At 34.6% G+C, this 24,160-nt stretch overlaps 1 long non-coding RNA gene across 3 annotated transcripts; it reads right to left on the bottom strand.

The window, feature by feature from the left end:
- Positions 1-652: 652 nt before the first annotated feature.
- On the bottom strand, positions 653-8,922 carry LOC119630314 (uncharacterized). 3 transcript variants are annotated; one of them, XR_009976286.1, is made up of 5 exons: positions 7,737-8,922; positions 7,489-7,560; positions 6,915-7,033; positions 4,605-6,823; positions 653-1,435 (listed from the first exon to the last, which is right to left on the bottom strand). It is a non-coding gene; the product is annotated as an uncharacterized LOC119630314 (long non-coding RNA). The 3 variants fall into 3 exon arrangements; XR_009976285.1 differs by having other exon boundaries at positions 7,489-8,922; XR_005246106.2 differs by having other exon boundaries at positions 6,915-8,922.
- Between the last annotated feature and the right edge of the window lie 15,238 nt (positions 8,923-24,160).

Here is a 24,160-nt window from a genome sequence, read left to right as displayed (position 1 = left end):
CCCTTCCGACCGAAACGCATTACTGCTTCACGGCAGAAATAGGCGGGGTGGTGGTGCCTACCCGTGCGGACTCACAAGAGGTCCTACCACCATATAAGAGGTTCGACCCCAGCGTAGAAAAAAAAGCGACTAAGAACCCCACTCTTGAACTCAAGCAATATATTGATGTGCCTTGTAAATTGCTACACCATGTGAGCGGTTGGAAAATGTTTCAAACAATCCGATGCGATGCGTAGGCGGTAGGGATATTTTAGCAGCGCGATGAAGATTGAAAACACAGTCTGAATCAGAGAATACAACGCTCGCGACTCACCTGATGTTCTCCAACTCCTCGTCGTCTCCAGCAGATTTTTTAATGGTTCCTCAGCAGCGAACGAGAGTTGAGCACTTGACAATATTCAAGAAAGTTCTGGTGTAATTCGATTGCGGTGGTGAAAAAAAGAGTTTCATTTAGAGATTTGCGTGTTATGCGTAGAGAAGTGAGAACGCGAATGGGACGCGCGTGGGTTCTAAATTCAAAATTACATTCTTTCGTGATCCATTTTTGAAATTCCTACGCTTCAAGGAGGATTCATTGGAACCCAAAAAGGCATCGTAATAAACGGGTAAACTCTAAATTCAAAACTATACTATATTGAAAATAAGAAGGCGCTTATTTCAATCTTTCAATATAATTTTAAATGTAGAATGAATGATCTTTATCAAAAGGTATGACGGGTTTATACGAAATTGCACCCTTATTAATACTACAAATGATTGTTTTTCGTTTTTGCCTTTATATAGGAGATTCCAAATTCGTTTATTTTTTATCACTTAAAATCCTTACGAATCGGAACCAGCCACAACAAATAGATTACATCGAGCGGAATGTTTTTTTTATTTGCTGTTCTTTTTTTTTCGAAATAAATTTAGGCAACTGCTTCCTATGCCTCCGGAATTTGTATTGGCCCTCGGATAAAACGTGGAAAACACACGACCATTTGCATTTAGAGTTCAGTTGTGAAGGTCAAATTTTCGGTAAACCATTTTCTTATCAACATTTTGCAATATACAGTTCGAAATGAAATGATTTTTAATACAATTGTAACAACATAAATTATGATCTTAAAAACATATTATGTATATAAAATTTAATTTAAAAAACAAATTCATTATTATAATTAATCTTCCTTTCAATTTACGTTAACCAATGTTTATGAAAAGTTTTCTTACTGAATATCACTTCCCAAAAACACGTACCAGCATTTTAAACGAATGTTTTGATACCATCATCGCCCATCATAGCCGAGCGCGTTGAAAATATTTCTCAATGGTAAATATCAACTTGACTCAGCTTCTGCCATCTTGGATATCCATGAGCAATGGTGGCTCTTCGACATGAGATGGGCTGTGTGGCTCTTCGACATAAACACTAGTGAACTGGATACACGTGGACCTATAAACATGTTTTAAATCCGAAAATTACATACTTTTACTTTAAAATATTGATTGGAAAATTTCTTTGTAGTCGAATTGTGAATCTAAGAGCTAACAATTTTTTTTATTAAAATCGGTACAGCCGATTAAGAGGAGCTCATTAACATATACACGGGCAGAAGAATTATATATTTTCTAATTAAAACTAATTTCACGGTTTCTTTATTTAAAACGTAAAATTAAAATTTATGTAAAAACATGAATTAAGCCGTAAAAGTTGTTTTAATTAGGTTTCCGACTCACGAAAACGGGACGAATAAAAATGTTTATTTACTTGAAGTGTCTGATTAAAATACCTACATAGACCTACACTCAGCATTGGATGGACAGGGGTTGAAGAGATATTTCACAACGTAAATACTTTAAGGCATTAAGTCTGCATCTCAATTGCATAGTTATAGCTCATGTCCCACATATCAAATAGAACGCGAAGATTGCTTTGTAGCTGAAAGGTAGTCCTACTCGTGTTGGATTAAAATACACCCTACGATCAGTGACGACCATAAGAACTGTGTCAGATTCTGTTTGATGACGTCATACGCCACACACATTAGCATCACACCTGACTATAATTCTAACAATTTCAACTAAAAATGAAAAACGACGTTACTAGTACATTTAAATATTGTGGCTATATCACCTAGCGCTAATGCGTTAATCGTAAGGGACCAATGTCCCTTCAAAATAATCGATCAGTTGAAATTGAAAACAGCTTTAGTACACGGAACCCCCGATAATTTTCATTCACGTACCTAAATGTATACACTTTTTTTTTGACATCAGAAGGAGGACACTAAAAGCGTTCGCGGTCCGTTTTATTGCTACGCGGTGTCACTCAACCTTTTTGCATACATTTGTCTGTTCGAATTCCTGAAAATGCTTTTCGAAATGTTCGGTTTGACCGCGAACAACAGAACGTTTATAGAACAGTACTCAATGAGATAATTTGATTTTAAATTCCGCGCCCGGCCAACCGATCCCATAACGCGTCTTGTTAATCGGTTATCGGAGCCCATAGACGTCCCGTGGGGGCACTCATTATGAGCACTCCCATATCACTCCGATTAAGTCGACTATCTTATCATAGTAGGGGGTTCTGGCGTGCAAGGGAGCTATGTTGTGGAGATGCTCGTGGGGTCCACCGTCAGCCCGCTCGTAAAGAGTATGAGCTAGCGGACGGACCGAAGAGAATAGCCGCAGTGCATAGACGTGGAATCAGACCTTGAAATATAAGGTATAAGTCTCTAGTGCATTGCGGCTGTTGTCACAACAAATCGATTGTTTTACATCGATCATTAATCGATCTTTTTTTTTTTTAGGGGAGGTAGGCTTACTAATGTCCCGGTACACAACAAATCGAGTGCTTTTCCAACTGCAATCCTTCGGAATAAGGATATATTATATTATAAGGATATATTTTCCATAATATACATATTTTAGGAAGAAAGGATTACTGGTGAACTGACTTCACTTTCAGTTTCACACAAGACAACTGGGCGAGCACGGGCTAAGCCGAGTCGAATGTTTCTTAACCGTGAATGTAACTAATTCGTGAAGATTTCCATAAAAAACTATTTTTTCCAAATTTTCAAAAGTTCTTTCTTGATCGTGCTATTGCTACTACAGAATAATCAGGAGCCCATAATTTTTATATTCGAAATACCGCTAATTCGAAGCTTCAAACAATTATCCTACCGGTCGTGTAATCTAAGATTTATTAGGGTCGGACAGGTATTGGCTGAAATCGGATGCCAAATGCCGCGTTCCTAGAGCCCCGAAAGTCGAGGGTCGAGAACGTACATAACAATGTTTACGGTGGATTCGTTTTGTGTTTGTACGGCATCACAATAATTTTACCTAAACATACCTAACTAGATTTTGTTACACGGAAAATTATATTTATATTTTTTTTATTTCTTATTGCTTTGATGGGTGGACGAGCTCAAAGCCTACCTGGTGTTAAGTGGTTACTGGAGCCCATAGATATCTACAACGTAAATGTGCCACCCACCTTGAAATATAAGTTGTAAGTTCTCAGTATAGTTACAACGGCTGCCCCACCCTTCAAACCGAAACGCATTACTGCTTCACGGCAGAAATAGGCAGGGTGGTGGTACCTACCCGCGCGGACTCACAAGAGGTCCTACCACCAGTAATTACGCAAATTATAATTTTGCGGGTTTGATGTTTATTACACGATGTTATTCCTTCACCGTGGAAGTCAATCGGGAACAATTGTTGAGTACGTATTTCATCAGAAAAATTGGTACCCGCCTGAGATTCGAACACCGGTGCATCGCTCAACACGAATGCACCGGACGTCTTATCCTTTAGGCCACAACGACGACAATAATGGTGTGTCATCATCATCTGACCCGTACCCCGTGGTGGCAAGGCTATAGGTAGAAATGCGCTCCGTACTCTCTACATCTCGCTGGCATCCGTTGAGTTCTAACCGAAGTTTAGACATGCCTTGCTGAGCGACATACCCCCCCCCCCCCCAAAAAAGGTACCTTCGAAACCCACGCATATAAATGTACTGGTGTTAGGTCTTACACAATTAAATATTAAATACTATCTGACCCGGCAGACTTCGTAGTGCCTCAATCTTTAAAAAAAAAATCTAAACTTTTGTATAAAATAAACTTAAAACAAACAAAAGGAATCCGTCTGACGGGGGACACGTTAAAGGGAAAACAAAATTGTTATTTTTATTTAATTCCGAGCATTTTCATATTTATCTACCTTTTAAACCTTCTCTGGACTTCCACAAATAATTCAAGACCAAAATTAGCCAAATCGGTCCAGCCGTTCTCGAGTTTTGGCGAGACTAACGAACAGCAATTCATTTTTTTATATATATATATATAGGTAGATAATCATATTAAAAACTGCGGCTTCATTGATGAATCTTCAGATAATAAGCAGAAAACCATACAAACGTGAATTCAGTATTTGAGATGATCCGAAGTATATCTTATAACCAATTCTGTTTTATGACATACATAATTAATATTAGGTCGTGTTCCGTTATTATATTCGGGTCAAGGGAACACGCCTCGATTTCTTAAGACGAAACCCATTCCCTTTCCGGACAGATAATCTATTTAATATGGGAACAAACTTACCTCCGTTCAATGTATAAAATTTTGTTTTAATATACTATTTGAATATGCTTTTGAAATAATATGCTTTTTGAAATCATACGTAATGAAATGAAATCATAAATCATGAGTTTAGCCATAGATTATACACTTAATATATTCGAGATAGATGCGCAACTCTCATTTTTATTTTTGCTTTAGTTAAAGCCCGGTCCAGCAGGCGTCGCTACGGTCGATTATTAGTCTCCCTACCCCCCACCAGGTGGCTTTTTTAGTAATTTTAATATTTTTTATAATTAACTCTCTTTATGAAAAAATCTTATCGTTTAGAATCGCTGAAATTCCCGGTAGTACTTATGAAATATTAAAGAACGTTTGATTGTGTTCAGCATTCTAATCGATAAGACCTTTTCATACAGAGAGAAAACAGTTTTTTAAAATAAAAAGCTGTAATTCTCTGTAAGCTATTTAATTTCCCTATATTACAAACAATTTTATGTTAACAGATTGTATGAACGTACAATTGTATAAAATTTCGAATAACAATAACTCCTCTAGATTAATCCTACTAGCGTACACATTAAATCGAAAGTTATCTAAAAGTTAATTAAGTCTAGATAATCAAATCATTCAATGTCAATTAAGTCATTTGTGCGAAATATAAACATGTCAGCTTTCCATTACAAACATAGTAGTCAATTTGAATTAAATTTAATAAATTTGTTTCTTAACGATAGCAGTTCTTGCTTAAAGTTGATCGTGACAGATCATGACCTTGTATGAAAATATTACATCTATAAACACTACCTATGCTTCGTCATACAATAATTGTCATTTAAACTAGCATTGTAGAGATAATACACACACTAAAATGAATACTAAATTAATCTTAGCATTCTTATAAATATTTAAAATTTTAAGAAACGATTAACCCACAATCATGTTCATAACATGTGACATTTTGTTCTGCACAAACGTTTTGTTACATAATTTGAAAAACAAAAAAAAAAACAAAAAATGTTTAAAAAATGTAATGATGATTTAAAGTACTCTTAAATATTGATAGTTTGTACTTAATGACGCTTATAGTAATTTTAGACAAGATTACATTAGTTATACTTTTATTCCCTATCTAAATTATTTCTATTCTGACGTTTCTGATGCTTTAGCTTTGGTAATACTAGATGAAACAAACAGCAGATTGAAAGAAAATCATATTAAAGTTAATTACATTCATTACAAACCATTAGTTTGCATTTTGTTACAAAAGAAACTGATGTTCGTTACATGCAAATGAATTATAAACATACACATGCAAACATAAAATGTAAATTTATCTTTTAATCCAAATTAAATGTACATTAATATTACATCTAAATAATAGAAAGGGTTTCGAAAATTTTTATTGCACTCAACAGCAGACGAGCACGCAACCCGGCTCATGATAAGTGGTCACCAGTGCATATAAACTTCAGCAGTGCCATAAGGGTTCCTGTCTATCACTGAAGTTTTAATAAATTATTAATATACTCAGTCACAAGCATATTGATATCACTTAATGAAAATGTAAGAAACATAATCATGTTTGGGCATTTTCATTTATATCTGCTCATACAGAAAACACAACATAGCAAATATATTCCACAGTTAATCTAAATAATTGCAAATGAGTCGTCTATTATCAAAGGTGGCAATCTGTGCATTTGGACAAAACATTTTTATTGATATGTCAATACAGATTTATTTGAATATAATCGTCTCCTTCAAAGAATACGGTTCAAAACCTGCATTAAATAAAGGTTAATAGTTAACCTGTTATTTATCTAAGATGTCGTTCCGAAGAGTTTTGTGACTGCCAATGGAATACAAAGTTAATAATTCGTTTTTCTGATTTACCAATCATTGTCCAAATGTCAGATTGCCGCCTTTGATAATAGTCGACTCAAATAATGCTTTTGAAGACCGTTGACTTTTGATCATTAATTAAAATCATCTCGTAGAATTTACAAAAGGTTATTTACAAAAATTTATATCAGTATTTTCATACATTACTAACTTACTAATTACAACTATTCAAACGTAATACTATAACTATAAGAACTAAACAACCTATTTTAAAACAAAATTGGCATCAATTTAGTTCTTATGAACTATTTCAATTATTAATTTATAAATTATAAACATATTTAAAAAAAATTAAGATCCCTTGAGAGTTCACATTCCTTGCTGAATCAGTTTCTCTTCTGAAACGGAGAAACAAAGTATCTTAAGTATGTAACAAATATTGAAAAAATACGACCATGAAAAATTTAGTGTTAATGTAATCATACTTACAAATTAATATTACATAACACGTTCTGGTTCAAATATAGTGCATCAATATTTTCATGTTTCAGACATTTTAGTGCTCCTTATAATTTTTCCATAAAATTTTGTCATTATCAAACCTTTGTCTACAAAAATAAAAACATTATTTTATATTGGGTAGAAGGATGAACGTGGTCACAGGCCACTTGGTGTAACTTGGTTATCAAACACCAGGAAACAAAACGTGAATGCCATCATCTAACTTTGGATGTGAGATCAATTGTGCTGTATTTTATTTAAACAGGAAAGCATGACTGATTGATCATTCCAAAAAACTAGTTCGGGCCCACTTGACAATAAGCATATAATACGCTGAGTTGCAAAACATAAATACTTCCACCCACTCGAGACAATTTTATTATCTGAGGTGTGTGTGTGATAGTACGAGACTTAATACCGACTGTTTTGATCAAACTTAACATATGTGATAGCTAGGCAGCAGAAATAGGAAGGACCATTAGTTGGTGCTAATTCATTTAATTATATTATGAATAATAATTCTGTTAGCAAATAATATACCGGGAAAATAGTGTAAACTCACCGTTATCAAGGCATCCGAAATAGCATTTCATTTTCGTTCTTCGAGGCATGCTGATTTTTAATAATAAACTTTCTGTAAGAAATGAAAATAGTTACACAGGCTTACGAAACGCTAACGAAGAAAAAAGTATTGGAGCCAAGTTATGTCTAAAGAGAATTCAAAACGGAGTTTCTCAATGTCTAATCGTGTAATATTTTCATAAAGCTAAAAGATGCTCTAAATTAATACTACAACGTAAAATAACTCACACCAAGACCAAAAAAAACTATTTAAAAAATTAAATCGTTACGACATTTTGAAAACTTTTTTTTTTTTTGAGATTGTTTTACGGCCCTGGAATTTTGAAAACTTCAAAGCAGTGTTTCCACTTACGTTTTTTTTAACACATTTTACCCTAGTTTCTTTTGAATTTTCCCTAAAATTTCCTAGACAACTTTAATAAATCCTTTATATAGAAAGCATAAATAAAATACAGAAAATAAACCACAGCATATTATTTAATGTAGGTATATATAATATAAACGCCCCCAGAAGATCATAGATCTATAGGATTAGAATTTTCAAGGAAGTCGACGCATTGCTTTTATATTCTTTTGCTGCACGCAACCTAACACTGTTAGGTTCTAAAATTGAGCGATTGCTTGCTGGCAAAGTTGGAAACTTTCTATGAAGCAAGCCGTTCAGGGTTTCATTAGAAAGCCTGTTTCTTTTCTTTTTACATTTGAGAACACTGAATAATCTTTCCACCTCAGTCTTTGATAAAGGAACTGCTAGCAAAAGTGAAATGACAATTACAAGGTTTTCGTAAATGAAATTACTATGATAATCTTTCATGGTACATGAAGTACTTGTATATTACAATACAAGTAAGTTCTGGTGACATCAACGAAAATAGGTAAATAAAAGTTTGGCGGATTATACTTATTGGGATTCTGGGGAATCCCTAAGAAAAAAGCAGTGGCTTAATCTATGATTTACTTTACTAGAGGGTTACTGTTGAATCAAACCTTCTTTATAGTTTTTATACACAACTCTGTTTTATTCTTTTACTTGTCAACTCGACTTAATGTCATTCTCTCTCCATAAAATAAAATGTTCATTGTTTTACTTTAATTATCGTTTATTTTAAAATTCACAACAGTTACTAGTATAGGCTTTGCTTTTTACCCCGAAATATCCTAAATCCTGGTATTTTTTAAATTGTCTTTATCATCCAAAATATCAGCTATTTTTCCCTAAAAAAGGGAGAATTCCCTAAAAGTGGAAGCACTGCTTCAAAGTACGCTAACCTTTTTTATTGAGTCAGAACTCGTATCTGCCATCTAGTGAATTTATTAGTTCATTAAGGCCAAAACGTTTCAAAAATGACCTCGCCGGTTCCTAAAGATGACGCTAGTTGAATGTTCTTTTCCTTTGTATGGGAGTTGCACCCCCCTGAGTTTAGCTAAATAAAGTTTGTCATTGAGATGTATAAAACTAGAGTTAACTAGAGTTTTATTAAAACCGTGTGTCATTTTAAGAAAATGAAGTTTGCTTAGTGAAGAGTAAGTAGGCTATGCTTTATTGTACGCCAAAATCAAACAACAAATTAATTAAGCAAAATATTAAATACAAAAATACAATGAGCGGTCTTAGCGATAGTATCAAATTCTTTAGACAACCATCAGGGGGAAAATTTGTATATCTATATATCAATAGCAACGTTCTTTACGTACTAATTATAGTTTAATTTACTTAGTGACATAATTTTTATTTATTTATCGATATTGACAATAATTATCTAATATATAAAATTCTCGTGTCACAATGTTCGTTCCCATACTCCTCCGAAACCGCTTGACCGATTCTCATGAATTTTTTTATGCATATTCAGTAAGCCTGAGAATCGGCTACTATCTATTTTTCATACCCCTAAGTGATTAGGGTTGTCCACCCCTAACATATTTTTTTTTAATAGACATTTTTTTTTTGTTATAATGAGGTATTATGTGGTTGAATGAGGTTTTGTTATTTTTATTATATATTCCCTCATCGTTCACAGCACTACATACCTCTTTCACTCATTTACCACATCCTTACACACTTACAATAAGTTAGTTTTTTTTTCTACACTAGAAATTCCCTAGAAATCTTATATATGGCAAAACAATGTTTGCCGGGTCAGCTAGTACATTATATAATTTACTGGGGGTAGAGCCTCTTGTGAGTCCGCACGGGTAGGTACCACCGCCCCGGCTATTTCTGCCGTGAAGAAGTAATGCGTTTCGGTTTGAAGGGTGGGGCAGCCGTTGTGACAATACTGACACCTTAGAACTATATCTCAAGGTGTGTGGCACATTTACGTTGTAGATGTCTATGGGCTCCAGTAACCACTTAACACCAGGTGGGCTGTGAGCTCGTCCACACATCTAAGCAATAAAAAAAAAACAAAAAAAAACATATTTACTCTTATGTATGTTTTTTATGCACATATCTTACTTACCTTTATTAGAACATGCGTAAATTTGTATGCGTTTGTGTGTTCGATTATTTTTTCCTACCTATTCGCTGGTAGCCTAGAGGGCTATTCCAGCTACGCCCAGACGGGTAGGTGAACTCAATGGCTCAACCTGAGAGTATTTGCTAACACTAGTCCTAGCAAGAGCAGTGCTTCGCAGAATCTACTACCGGATCTGAATCGCGACCCACTGAGAAGATCCGTCGAGAAACTCAGTACGCTTCGATTTATTTATCTAAGTACCTAACATTATTTTCTTTGAATCACCTTTGGTTGACCGGTTGGGAATTACACATTAATTCCGTTAATGTATACAAAAAAACATAAAGTGTAATCAAGAAATAAAATCTCACAATACCGGGTGGGAAATTTAAACACGATGCCGCGATCATCAAATCGGCACCATGCATGCCGCGGGCAAATTGTTCTTCAACATTGTACAATGCAGTAATTTAATCAAAGTTCATGAGCTATTAAAACTTGAACCAAGTCTGGTAGTTACGCTGAGATTACCCCCTCAATCTCTCAAACAATGTAGCGTTCATATCTTCTACAGTAACAGCACAAGAGTATTCCGCTCGTAAGCAGTCAATCTCTCAACATTACGTGTTATTAAAATCGCTCTAATTTGTAAACGCAAATATCTATATATTAATACGTGAAGCAAAAACTTTGTATCCCTTTTTACGAAAATTTCGCGGACGGAGGAGTATGAAATTTTGCACACTTATAGAGAATATAGAGAAGAAGTGCACAATGCTAATTTTTTTTTTAAATAATGAATAAAAGATACATTAAATCAATAAAGAAAACATTTACACACACTACATACCATGTATTTGACGCACACACGCATGCATACTATTTATTGTCAAACTTTTGTTCTTGGCGTCTGTTGTCAAATAGAGAATAGATTAAATATTGTTTGTCTTTGTTAATATTTTTTATAACGGCGAAATTTGTGATTATAGAAGTATAAAATACAATCATAATAGTGTACAAACTTACAATTCCAATTAATTATAGTCGAATTTCGACTACTGCGGGACCTCTAGTCCTTATAAAATTGTCAAACAATTTATATATTTAATTAATAAAGATACACAAAATAAAGAGAAATTTATAAAAGATTTGGTGAAATACTTAAACATATATAGTACTCGAAATAGAACTATAGCAACAAAGCAAAGGAGAAAAAAATAAACAGATTAGAAACCAGATAGAGCCCTATATTGACAAACCACAATTATATCTGATTTCCGATATAGACAAAAAAAAATAGAACAAGTTTACACAAATTTAGAAAAAAAAAACAGTAGGTATCTCACTTAACCAATTTACTTATAATATTCACAAATTAAACGGGTAATAAATCTGATTTCCGATATATACAAAAAAATAGAACAAGTTTACGTAAATTTAGAAAAAAAAAACAGTAGTTTTAAACAGGCAAATAATATACGCCAAGCTAAAATATCACATGAAAATTAAATCGAAATTAAAAAAGTAAAACAGGATTCAACAAATTGTGTAAAAGCTGAAATTATCAATGAATGTTTTGGTAATTTTTGTCCAGTTTGATCTCACTTAACCAATTTACTTATACTAGTGGCCCCGCAGTAGTCGAAATTCTACTACAATTAATTGGAATTGTAAGTTTGTACACTATTATGATTGTATTTTATATTTCTATAATCACAAATTTCGCCTATAAAAATATTAACAAAGACAAACAATATTTAATCTATTCTCAATTTGACAACAGACGTCAAGAACAAAAGTTTGACAATAAATAGTATGCATGCGTGTGTGCGTCAAATACATGGTATGTAGTGTGTGTAATGTTTTCTTTATTGATATAATGTATCTTTTATGCATTATTTAAAAAAAAATTAGCATTTAGCACTTCTTCTCTATATTCTCTATAAGTGTGGACAATTTCATACTCCTCCGTCCGCGCAATTTTCGTAAAAAGGGATACAAAGTTTTTGCTTCACGTATTAATATATAGATTACTCACAAATCAAACGAGTTATAAAAATTATACTCAACTATGAAACAATACGCGTTACGGTTTAAAGGATAATCTTTGTACCAGCAAATTTTAAAGTTTACAAGTAGTAGGTCGTCTTGTGAGCCTGCACGGGCAGGTACCCTGCCTATTTCTGCCGTTAAGCAGCAATGAGTGTCGGCTTAAAAAGCGGTGGGGCAAACAATAATTGTAAAAACGGAGTCTTAAAACTTGTGTCTCAAGATGAACGGCAGCATTGACGTGGTTGATGTCTATGGGCTCCAGCGATTACTTAACACCAGGAGACCATCAGCTCGTCCATCCATCTTAACAATTCTAAATCTTAAGTGATCTTAAACATGTTAAAATGCACGTGTGCAATTCACTTACTTCGCTTGTCTCCTTTCCTTTTAATGTCACATTTTCGTTTCATCAAGTTTCAAATCATAAGGGTGTTCTAGAAGTATCCACTTAAAAAAACGATACCACAAAATTTAAGAAAGCAAAATGCAAAAACATTTTTCCGTAAACCTTCTCCAAGACCGATGGGCTATTCCCATCAGCCTTTTAATACATATAAATAAAAAATATTGTACGCTCAAAAACACCCCTTAACGCTAGCACCGTAATATTCATTATCGTAAAACTCAGGTGCTGCCGTAGCTTCAAAACGGGCACTCGATATAAAAGTGCTTTGACAAATAAGCCACCGAGCCGTGGGGACGGTTTCTACAATACGGATAATAAGAACACATTCGTTTCTGTTTCATTAGTGTGTTGACAATTAACAATAACATTAAAATAATAATTGATTATTATTTTCAATTATTCTAATCGATAGAAACTAAACGTGTCCGGTTTTGATATTTTCGAAGTTTCTTTCTTAAATACCAATTTCATTTAAAGCCTCCGGTGTGATATTTTATGGGTAGTAAAATCGAATGATGACAAAAAACACGTGTGGCACTCGGAAACTGCCGCGGTAAAGCTATTTATTGCATAGCATTTCCCGCGCGCTTATTCACAAACACTACACAAGCGCAACGTGTGAATGTATTGAACGCGAGCTACATGGTAGGCGGAGTGGGGAGTGTTAGATTTATTTTAGTTACGGAATTTCTTGATTCGGTCGCCCCGCTCAAAGCCCGCGATAAAAGCTGTGTAATAACTTAAAAATACGTTTTACATTGGATTATGAGCCGTCTGGTGTTTACTGGAGTTCTCTCATGTTGAGCCCGTGAGATCACCTACCCGTCCGCACGACACGAAAATAGTCCTTCTTAGGCTACCAACGAATAGGTAGGAAAACAAAAAGAAAGGACTCTCGGATATCTATACAGCTCTGCCGCTAAAAGTGGGCTATCTATGAAGCCCGCTCAATAAAATACATATATATAGGTAGATGCATAAAGACATAAAACTGCCACAAGTTGATGAGCAATAACTGTCACAGCCCCGAAAACATTGTCATACGTAAATCATTGTGAATCGCATACCTACGTGCACAGCGATCGGCGAAAAACATTAATCAATTTAGTCGGATGAGTATAATTCTGATTTATATCAATAAAATGAATTGAGATACATTTGCGTAACAGTCGTCTAGTTTTGGAATTCGAACGGAAATACTTTTTTCTGTTGTAATTTCTTTCTATATACCTAAATACAATTAAAGCAACTTAATGGCATTAAAAAAGAGGAGGTTCTTAATTCGACAATTTTTTTGTGTTCTTTTTTTCTAAGTGAATTCATTTTTAACACACTTTTATTAGTTCTTACCTACGTCAGTATGTATATAATGGAAAATTGGAACTTGATTTTGACTCCCTTCGTTACGTCGGAACAACTCGAAATTTGACATACTTATCAAGGTCTGATGATAATTCAACCGCTGTACAAATTTATAGCTTATTATTGATATGTTGATGTTTAATAGTAACACCATATTTAATAAATAATCGTTAAAAAAACAATCATGCTGTTATAGAAAACTGAACTAAAAAATTGAAAATAAATAATAGTTTAAAAAACCAAAAAACACACTTTTATATATTATATTAATTGTAAAAAAAGCGTGGAGTGCTGTTTAAGACCTTATCAAAATGATAATCCTTCTAATCATATCTTTCAATAAAGTGATTATTAGTATTGATACCATGCTTTTTTTACAATAAATTTATTTTCTCTTTTTAGATTAGTCTATATCTATACTAAAATTATAAAGAGGAAAGATTTGTTTGTTTATTTGTTTCGAATAGGCTCCGAAACTACTGGACCGGTTTGAAAAATTCTTTTTCCATTAGAAGCCGACATTGTCCCTGATGAACATAGGCTACTTTTTTTTAAAAAAATTTTTTTATTTATTTATTGTTTCATGTGTTTTAATGTTTCCGAAGCGAAGCGAGGGCGGGTCGCTAGTTTCTTATAAAAGCGTTAGTTTTTATGCATTTGAGCACTTACAAGCACGTACCACCATATTTGTATCTTCTCTAGACAGTCAAGCATTCTGGTTTGAAGAGTGTGATAGCATGCAATAAACTTTGACTTCACGTGACAAAGTGAGGGTTTCCATTCACGTTATGATGTCTATAGACCTACAGACCTCTGTCTACAGACGGGTAACCACTTAACACCTCAAGAGTCGTGTGCACGTCCACAAATCTATTACATTAAAATAAGTGTAACGCCCTGGTTGTAAGCTATGTAAGCTCATATGAGAGGCGAAGCACTAAACAATATTCATTACCGTAAGCCCAGGTGCGCTCGGCGTTCTGAAAGCTCCACAGCATGTTTTATATCAAAGCTTTTAAAGTGTACCTTTTAAAGTAAAAAAATAATTTCTTTTTTGTGTGTTATATTGTTCAGTAACCTTAAAAGCTCTATAGGCATAAGAAATTCGTTTAATTTTTTTATGATGATTTTTGAAATGTTAGTCTGGAACCGACCTATTGCCTACAATGATGATAATTCCTGAAAACCTTGCATCCTTACCCAGGACGAATACACTAAAGCCTGACCCTGGCCAATCGGAATTATTCAGTGATAGATATAGGCACCCACCACAATAATACCTACCAGAAAAAGACTATAAACAAACTTTTATCAAAATAGACGACGCATGTACAACCGATAACAGTCGAAGCAAATGAGGCTTCTGAAGCTAGGTCTTTTGCATATTAAGCGTTCAATAAACGATGGCCTCCGTAATAACACTTTCGACGAACCATTAAGAACAACGGTGCAGATCAAGTTAGGTTGGTACGTTTCCAAAGTATCCATAGAGGTACGTACCGAAGAAAAATTTGTTATTATTCAAAGAACTTTGTTGTCTATTTAATTATTTTTTTTTGTGTATGTAATAATTTTTAAATTAAGTATACATTTTTTTGGGTTCACCACAAATTTGTAATGAAATAAATTACATATATATATTACCGAGCATTGCAATAATAAAAAGCAAGTAGATGAAATTCTTTGTACTACGAGCTTAGTAAAAAATTATGCAAAATTATAATAAAAAAATGAAATCCAATGGGTGCCCACGATTTAAAAAAAAGAAGTTTTGATTTTAATTATCTTTTATTTTTAAATATTCATTGCACTTAGTTATTAATAATGAACTGAAAATGTCATCGTTTTTCCAGATAATGACGTCATCAGTGGCGTTAAAATCTGGAGCCGTTGCCTCAAAAATTTATAACCCGTAACATGCGTACATATTTCATCTTGTTCTCAATGTCATCTGTTTATTTAATGAATATATAACTTTATTTTTCTACGATCTAAATAATATGCCAGCATCTGAAAAGGTGCCTCCAAAACTTACAAGCACATTCGTAGATAAAAAAAATAAACCTTTTTATCTTTAACAAAATGTAATTGTGTCTAGCGGAATAAATATTAGTAACAGCTTCGAGATTGAGCTTCTAGTGTTACGTTTCTTAGGCGAGCTGATAATTTTGTGGCACGCCTGTTGTTTATTATCTATTACCAGGTATCGGTAGGCAGCGGCTTGGCTCGGTAGGCAGCGGCTTGGCTCAGTAGGCAGCGACTTGGCTCTGCCCCTGGCATTGCTGAAGTCCATGGGCAACGGTAAATACTCACCATCAGGTGGGCCGTATGCTTCGTCTGCCTACAAGGGCAATAAAAAAAAAACCAGATTCCGCAGATATGAAAAGTAGGGGGTTTGACAGTAGCTTTAGCATTGTTGATGTCTATGAGCGATGATCACTACTTAACATCAAATGGCCTGCCAAAAAGCAATAAAAATAAAATCGACATCACAACAAAAGCACCATTAGTTACCTAAATTAAGTTATTGCCATTTAAATTTAACTACGCAACAGTAGCTGAGACTTCTAACTTAAGCTACAAGATCAGCATCATATTATGGCATGCATGGTACATGCCCCTATGAGCATATCAGCCACTATCTAACGTCAATGCGCCACCCACCTTGGAATATAAGCTCTAAGGTATAGCTACAACGGCTGCCCCACCCTTCAAACCGTTTGGGTTACTGCTGCTGCATTACTGCTTCACGGCAGAAATAGGCGGGGTGATGGTACCTACCCGTGCGGACTCACAAGAGGTCCTACCACTAGTATTTATATTATATTTAATAATATTTCAATATTCAATTAACCAAGTACATCCCTGTGTGACGTTCGAACCGTGAAATGCATATAAGTTTCATTGCAGTTTCTTAAAGAACATGCCGCAAGACATCTGAGGCTACACGAAACCTCCCATCGGACTAACGAGTCAAGCTACAACCAACTAAGTACATTTAACTTGCTTGTTATGAGTTCTTCGAGTTATAGAAATTTACGTGCAACCTTTCATCTCGAACTTTTTAGTTCATCGAATATTTTCTTTTATAAGTTTTCCATTGAAACGTGCTCGACATTTTATATGACAGAATTAAAAGTATTGGAGTTTGTTTTTTTTTTCGTCTAGATCAAATTCAAATTCAAATTCAAAATCATTTATTTCAACTTAGATGTCAGTATGACACACTTGTTGAATGTCAAAATACAAATAACAATGTTAACTCTACCACCGGTTCCAAAAAAAGCCACAGTCCTGAGAAGAACCGGCGAAACAAACTCAGCGGGCTTTTTTTTTTTTTGTTTTTTCTCAAATATTTTCTTTTTTTTTAAATAAATAGAAATATTCACAATAAAAGAAAAAACAAGTCAAAAAAATACAATTAAAAATAATAATAATAATAATGAAAAATGAAAAGGCCAGGAGCGAGCGCCTCATTCCCACGTAGTGCCATCTAGTAAATAATCCTTAACTTTATAATATGCCTTGTTGCACAAACGTTCCTTAACAGTTTTCTTAAATCTATGAACAGGTAGTAGTTGAACGTTTAGTGGGATCTTGTTGAAAAGCTGTACACCCAGCCCCCTAAAAGAGTTGCTTATTTTCTTAATTCGAGCCGCCGGCAACGCAAGCCTATGTTTGTTCCTAGTGTTCACATTGTGCAAATCGCAGACTCTGGGGAATTCTTCAATGTTTTTACGCACGTACAATAAATTTTCAAAAATGTATTGGGACGCTAAAGTTAGAATTTTGATTTCCTTAAACTTGTCCCTCAAGGATTCCCTCGGGTGCATATTATAAATAGCACGAATAGCCCTCTTCTGCAGGATGAAAATCGTTTCGACATCGGCAGCATTGCCCCATAGCAAAATGCCATAGGACATAACACTATGAAAATAACTAAAATAAACCAGGCGTGCCGTATCTTCATTAATATACATTCGTATTTTTTTTACCGCAAACGCTGCAGAACTAAGCCTACTCGCTAACTTGCATATGTGAGGACCCCACTGCAGCTTGGAATCAACTGTTACACCAAGAAAAACTGTCGAATCCACAAGCTCCAGTGTCTCTCCACTTACAGTAATATTAGTGTCAACTTGTTTAACATTAGGTGTGGTAAATTTTATACATTTTGTTTTTTTGTTATTTAATAACAGATTATTAACACTAAACCAATGTACCACGCGCGAGATAGCATCATTCACATCGTCATAATCTTCCAAATGTCGTTTAATTTTAAACAATAATGATGTATCATCAGCGAATAATACGACCTCGTGACGGGTTTCAATAAACTTAGGTAAATCATTGATATATACAAGAAATAGGAAGGGACCCAATATGGAACCCTGAGGAACACCCATATTAAGTAAGACACCGGAAGATCTGGTTCCTTTAACGTCTACTTTTTGGATTCTTCCGGATAAATAAGATTTAATAAGTTCTAATGAAACGCCCCTAATACCATAATGGTGTAATTTCCTCAACAATGTATTATGCTCAACACAATCAAAAGCTTTAGATAAGTCGCAGAAAACCCCAAGGGCATTATGCGACTCTTCCCAAGCCTGAAAAATATTTTTAATGAGATCTACACCTGCATCAATAGTTGACCGACCTCTAGTGAATCCATATTGTTTGTTATGAAGCAGGTTATTGGAATTGAAGTGGTTCAAAAGTTGTTCCAGAATAATTTTTTCAAAAATTTTACTCAATGTAGGTAGTACTGAAATGGGCCTAAAGTTAGAGGGGTCAAAAGTACTACCAGATTTAAATAAAGGTATTATTTTACTATATTTCATTAGATCAGGAAACACACCACCATCAATACAGTCATTAAATATTGTAGCAAGGTAAGGTGCAATTATATCAATAATGGATTTTATAACATTAATTGAAATTCCCCATAAATCACCAGTTTTCTTAATATTAATGAGCTTGAAAGTATCAATTATGTCCTTTATATCAATATTTGTGAACTTAAAGTTAACACTGCATTTATCAACATGTTTTTGCAGTAATGATTCGGCGACGGTAGGAGATGAAATTAAAGATTTTGTGGTAGAAGCTGGGATATCAGCAAAGTAGTGCTCAAAGGCACTGGCCACTTCTTGATGAGAAGTTATTATTCGATTATTGATTTTTAAAGTTAATTCAGCATTGCTGTTTCTGACATTCCTAATCCCAAAATCCCGATCCTAATCACAAAATTGCATACTGAAAATATTAAACATGATTTAAGCAATAAATTTATTAGTAAAAATAGTATTACTTTTAGGATTTTCGAAAAATGAAAAAAAAAAAATATGATTAGAGGATTTTGATCACTTTAACCTTCGCTAATAAATACATCATTTGACTAAACAATTTCGAACGACCAATCGAACACGGGAAATTTAGATGTACTCATTATGAAGTTACCAAATTTCTAATCTTCACAATGATGTTCCATCTATACTATAGTAGAATTATTTTGTCCGTGCACTTTGGGTTATAAAACATAGACCGGCTAGGGCGGTGAGCATGATGCGCGGGCGCAACGCCATTATCGATAAAAACAAATGAGTTATAGAAGGAAGGTACACGGCGGCGGGGTGGTATACGAAGGGTGGTGAGATATGGTTATGTTATGAGTCATTTGTACTTACCTGCAAATTATGTCGAAGAGAAATGTGTTTTTATGCATTCGTTCTCTGAATTTCTTTAGTGAAACAATGGCTACTCCTTTGTTTTGTATCAAAACGGCAGTATTTATTCATAATAATATTTGCACGTGTTGTTATCAACAATGTGTTAAAATTTTTCACTGAAATAAGAATAGATCTCGAAAAGTTACAAAGTGTTAATTTCTGCCGTTCTCGTTAATTTTCTCCGGCGATATGTGGTGTAAGTATTCGATTAGTGTTTTTTCTTTCATTTTTATCACTAACCCACAAAATGACAAAACTAAATACACTATCGATAACGCTTATCGACAACAATAATGCGCATCCATAAGGCTCGTGAGTGAAAGAGAGAGCGAAATACTCGCTTCACCGCTCCGATTTTTTATGACCCAAACTGCACGGACAAAATAACTCTACTATAATATACAAATCTATAGTGGTTTTTACGGATGTTCCATTATAACTACTGAACCATGCATCCGATTGACTTGAAACTTGGTATCCATGTAGAAAATTTATGTACTTAATGGATAGACTAATATTTATATGAGTATTGGACTCCCTACACCAGTTACAGGAGTGTTAATGATGAGAATCTTTGTTGGGGTGAGAACTAATAAAGTTAATTTTAAATGCCCAGCGAAGCGGATAATTAGTGTGAATATGACTATTTGTACCATAGGATCATTCTTCGTGCACTGCTCACCGTAAAACAAATTCAACTGAGTACTTTAACTTTCCAAAAGCAAGTTAATTAAGTACTTAAAAACGAACGTTGAACTTGAAAAGAGGCGCACGTCTCATATTACACGTAATTAGTCTAATAAAATTTGTGAACCAATAAAACTAGTGTAATTCACACTAAAAATATCCGAGACCGTTAAAGTGAGAAAGTTTGCGGAGTTTTGTCTTTAAGTACCTTCTGCTTATTGAACGTGGAGCTAATTATAAAAGACTAAGTAGTTCGCAGATAGAATAGAGCCGCTATTAGAAAAAATAATTAGCAAGTATCAATTAATTTTGTTTCTGTACTAACTCGAGGAATGCATTTAAATTGTTTTCACTTTATATTCCTAATTTCAGGGCAGAAATTATCATCAATAAATAGCGTTAGATAACCGAAAAATAAAGAGAAACCAATTAAACAAAATGATAACCATGTGTTAGGTTTTTAATTTACTACTTTCTTTAACTAAAATTAAGTATTAATAATAATAATAAATTGTTCTAGTGATGAAAGTATGAATAAGAGAAAACGTTGCATTCATTCTATCCAATTTATAACAGAGAAATAATCCACCATCTGTTACAATAGGTACAGCATGGACCATTAAATTTACATAATATTATTTTAATGAAAATATACCTTTCAGCAAAGAAACTAAAGTCAAAGAAAAGCAATACTCGTAAACAGCGCGACGTTAAAGGTGTAAAGGCAGAAGTCGTAAAATGTTGAATATATTTGTAATGTTCCTACGCTAAAGTCTGGTGGAAAAGCTCCTTAAGAAATTGGTTGTAAACAAAATACCTTGTTGTACATGAATGTTGAATTTAATATGTAAATAATAAAATAGAAAGCCAGGCATTACTTAGGTTAGCATGAAGAAGTTTATGAATTTTACTGTCAGCTTTTACTGAAGACTCACCTTGAAGGCTCCCTGAAAGAACATTTAAGTAAATGCAAGTTTTCTAAGGAAGATCTTCCATAACGCCACAGACGAATCTTCTTCTACGGAGCTTGTTATCAAGCGCGATTTTCATGAAAAATAATCATTAGTGCGTTTCACTACAAATCGGTACAAATTATAATTGTATTGTACATTTATTTTGTTCAATAATTAGGTAATCCATATAGTTGTAATATAAAATCCTTGCATACTTAAAGATGCCTATACTAGTTAATTAGACAATCCCTATAAATAAACTAAGTTCTAAACTAATGAATGAACAAAAATTTGAAGACCTTTACTGGTGGCAGGACGTCTTGTGAGTCCGCACGGGTAGATACCATCACCCTGCCTATTTCTGCCGTGGAGCAGTAATGCCTTTCGGTTTGAAGGGTGAGGCAGCCGTTGTACTGTAAAAACGGAGACCTTAGAACTCATATCTCAAGGTAGTTGACGGCATTTGCGTTGTAGATGTCTACGGACTCTGGTAACCACTTCAGATCAGGTGGACCGTGAGCTCGTCCGCCCATCAAGGCTATAAAGAAAAAGGTCAGTATTATTTTTTTAATTACTCGAAACGCTTCCTGTAACTAACGGTATATAATTATAAGGTTCGTATTGTTATCTTGAATTAAGAAAGCTGTAAAGCGAATACTGCCGACGTCTTTACCCAAGGCATGACTTAATAAAGATTACCGGGTCAATTCACCTTCGCACATTTTATGGCGAGGCTCTAAATGCAGGTCCCTTGCGCAATATCGTCCTTGCCTTGTTTATTACGATGATTAAATAGAGCACCGGTATCTTTATTAAGCAGTCTGACAGCCACTGCTTAGTCGGTAACGGGTAGCCGGTAAAATTTGACGAGTAGTTAATTAAATATAGTCGCCTACAGCAAAAGTGAAATTGGTTGTCCCTAATCCATTTCTTCGCGTGGGTGTCGTAAAAGATGATTAAGGGATTCGTCGAGAACATATACGCATTTTTATTAGTTTATTTCTTACTGGTGGTAGGACTTCTTGTGAGTCCGCACGGGTAGATACCACCACCCTGCCTATTTCTGCCGTGAAGCAGTAATGCGTTTCGGTTTGAAGTGTGGGACAGCCGTTGTAACTATACTGAGACCTTAGACCTTATACCTCAAGGTGGGTGGAGCATTTACTTTGTAGATGTCTATGGGCTCCAGTAACCACTTAACACCAGGTGGGCTGTGAGTTCGTCCACCCATTTAAGCAATAAAAAATATATATTTTTTATTCAATACATCCATTCACATAGGTACATACATATGTTCATATACAATACAATTGTGATCTCGAGCCCATTTCTTAAGGTGGATATCGACAGGGCCCCGCTATCTACTTAAGACCAGGTGATCACCCTCCCATGGGGAGTAATAAAAATGCGATCCTGATCTCCTCAAAGAACCACTACTACTTCTTCACCTTCCATTTTTAGTTCTTCGTTCTGGGCTTCTTCTATTCCAATCTAAGGTCTGCTGCTTCAAGGTAAAGCGAACTTCCAACAAGTCTTCGGTGGTAAAAGTGGAATAATAATTATACACATGTATGCAACTCTTAGGGTGCAAAATAAATTAGGCCGACCGTAAAATCCGAAATTAAATTATATCCATATTTAAAAAAGGGTTAATTTATTCATCGTCTATGAGCACCCGCATCTTTTATTCGAGAACTTTGAAGCTTTGTACAGTTACTATTGGCCCTTCGATTAACGTTTAACGTGTTTTGGCCAAGCAATTTCAACAAATAAGCTTTCTGTGTATTTATCATGAGTCGTAGAATATTAACTGTTTTCTTTTCAATTGATTTGTTCTTTTACAGCGTCCGGAATCATTCTTGTGTATTTTTAGGAGGTGATATCGTCTACCTCACAACAGCTCGTCATCTTCTTGTATTAAGCGTAAATTTGCTGGACCCATGAACTGGCCTTCGCAAAGTCAGTCAGACCGTTGCGTTGCTTACTGCCCATGTGACTAAGGTCCATTTTGTACCAATAAATATAAATAAACAACACCAAATCAATTTCAATTTAATTAATTTTGATCGTTTAAGTGCACGTTCCACAGAACTGTTATGGGTATAATTAAATCAACGCTATGAAACTACCGGTGCAAATATGCGGTTTTAATTTAGATTGGAATCCATCTATTTTAATTCAATACTATATATTTTATTTTATTATTTTGCTTAGATGGATGGATGAGCTCATAACCCACCTGATGCTAGGTGATTACTGGAGCCCATAGACATCTACAACGTAAATGCCGCCACAAAGGTCATGTCCCTGTGTGGCTCGTGTTAGGCGTACCCCAATCAGATTCACCGATGACTTGCGACGAAATGCGACCGTTCATTGTGGCAGACTATTGAAGAGGCCTTCATCCAGCTGCAGAGAGATACCTACAGGCTGATAGTGAATCCGAACATCACAGAAAATTATAGGCCTTTAATATTACAGAAAAGAAAAACAGGAGCCAATAGTTCTGTTGCAACCTACTATAGTCGTAGAAGCCATTGATATCCGTCATAGAAGAAATCTAAAATGTTTACCTCGTGCTTAATTGAATGACGGAAATCACGTTTTAATATTTATGCGTTAAGGCAATCTAATATCAGGATTAGGAACACTATTATTTAACGTATTCTTACCACGATTTTCATATTGAATGAGTTCTCCATCCCATCAATAAAAAGAAACTTCATGGTTTTGATTAACAGATATTTAGGTACCCTGAATTATAATATATGTAATTCACTAATCAGAAAGGCAATAGATTTTCCAGCTGCCAATATTTCCCCAATAGGTCCTGTTTATAACAATATCGATGATGGGTTTTTTTCAAAGCGACACTTAATAAAATCGAAAAAAGTTAATGAAGTTGTCATAGTGAAGCACACTCGAGAACCTGTCCAGAATTTCAACGGTAATTAAATATTTCACGAAACTCCCGAAAAATAAAATCAACTCGTCACCTCGT

The sequence above is a fragment of the Bombyx mori genome, chromosome 23 (assembly GCF_030269925.1).
Source record: "Bombyx mori chromosome 23, ASM3026992v2".
Taxonomy (NCBI): Eukaryota; Metazoa; Arthropoda; class Insecta; order Lepidoptera; family Bombycidae; genus Bombyx; species Bombyx mori.
This window is presented reverse-complemented; position numbering and strand designations above follow the sequence as displayed.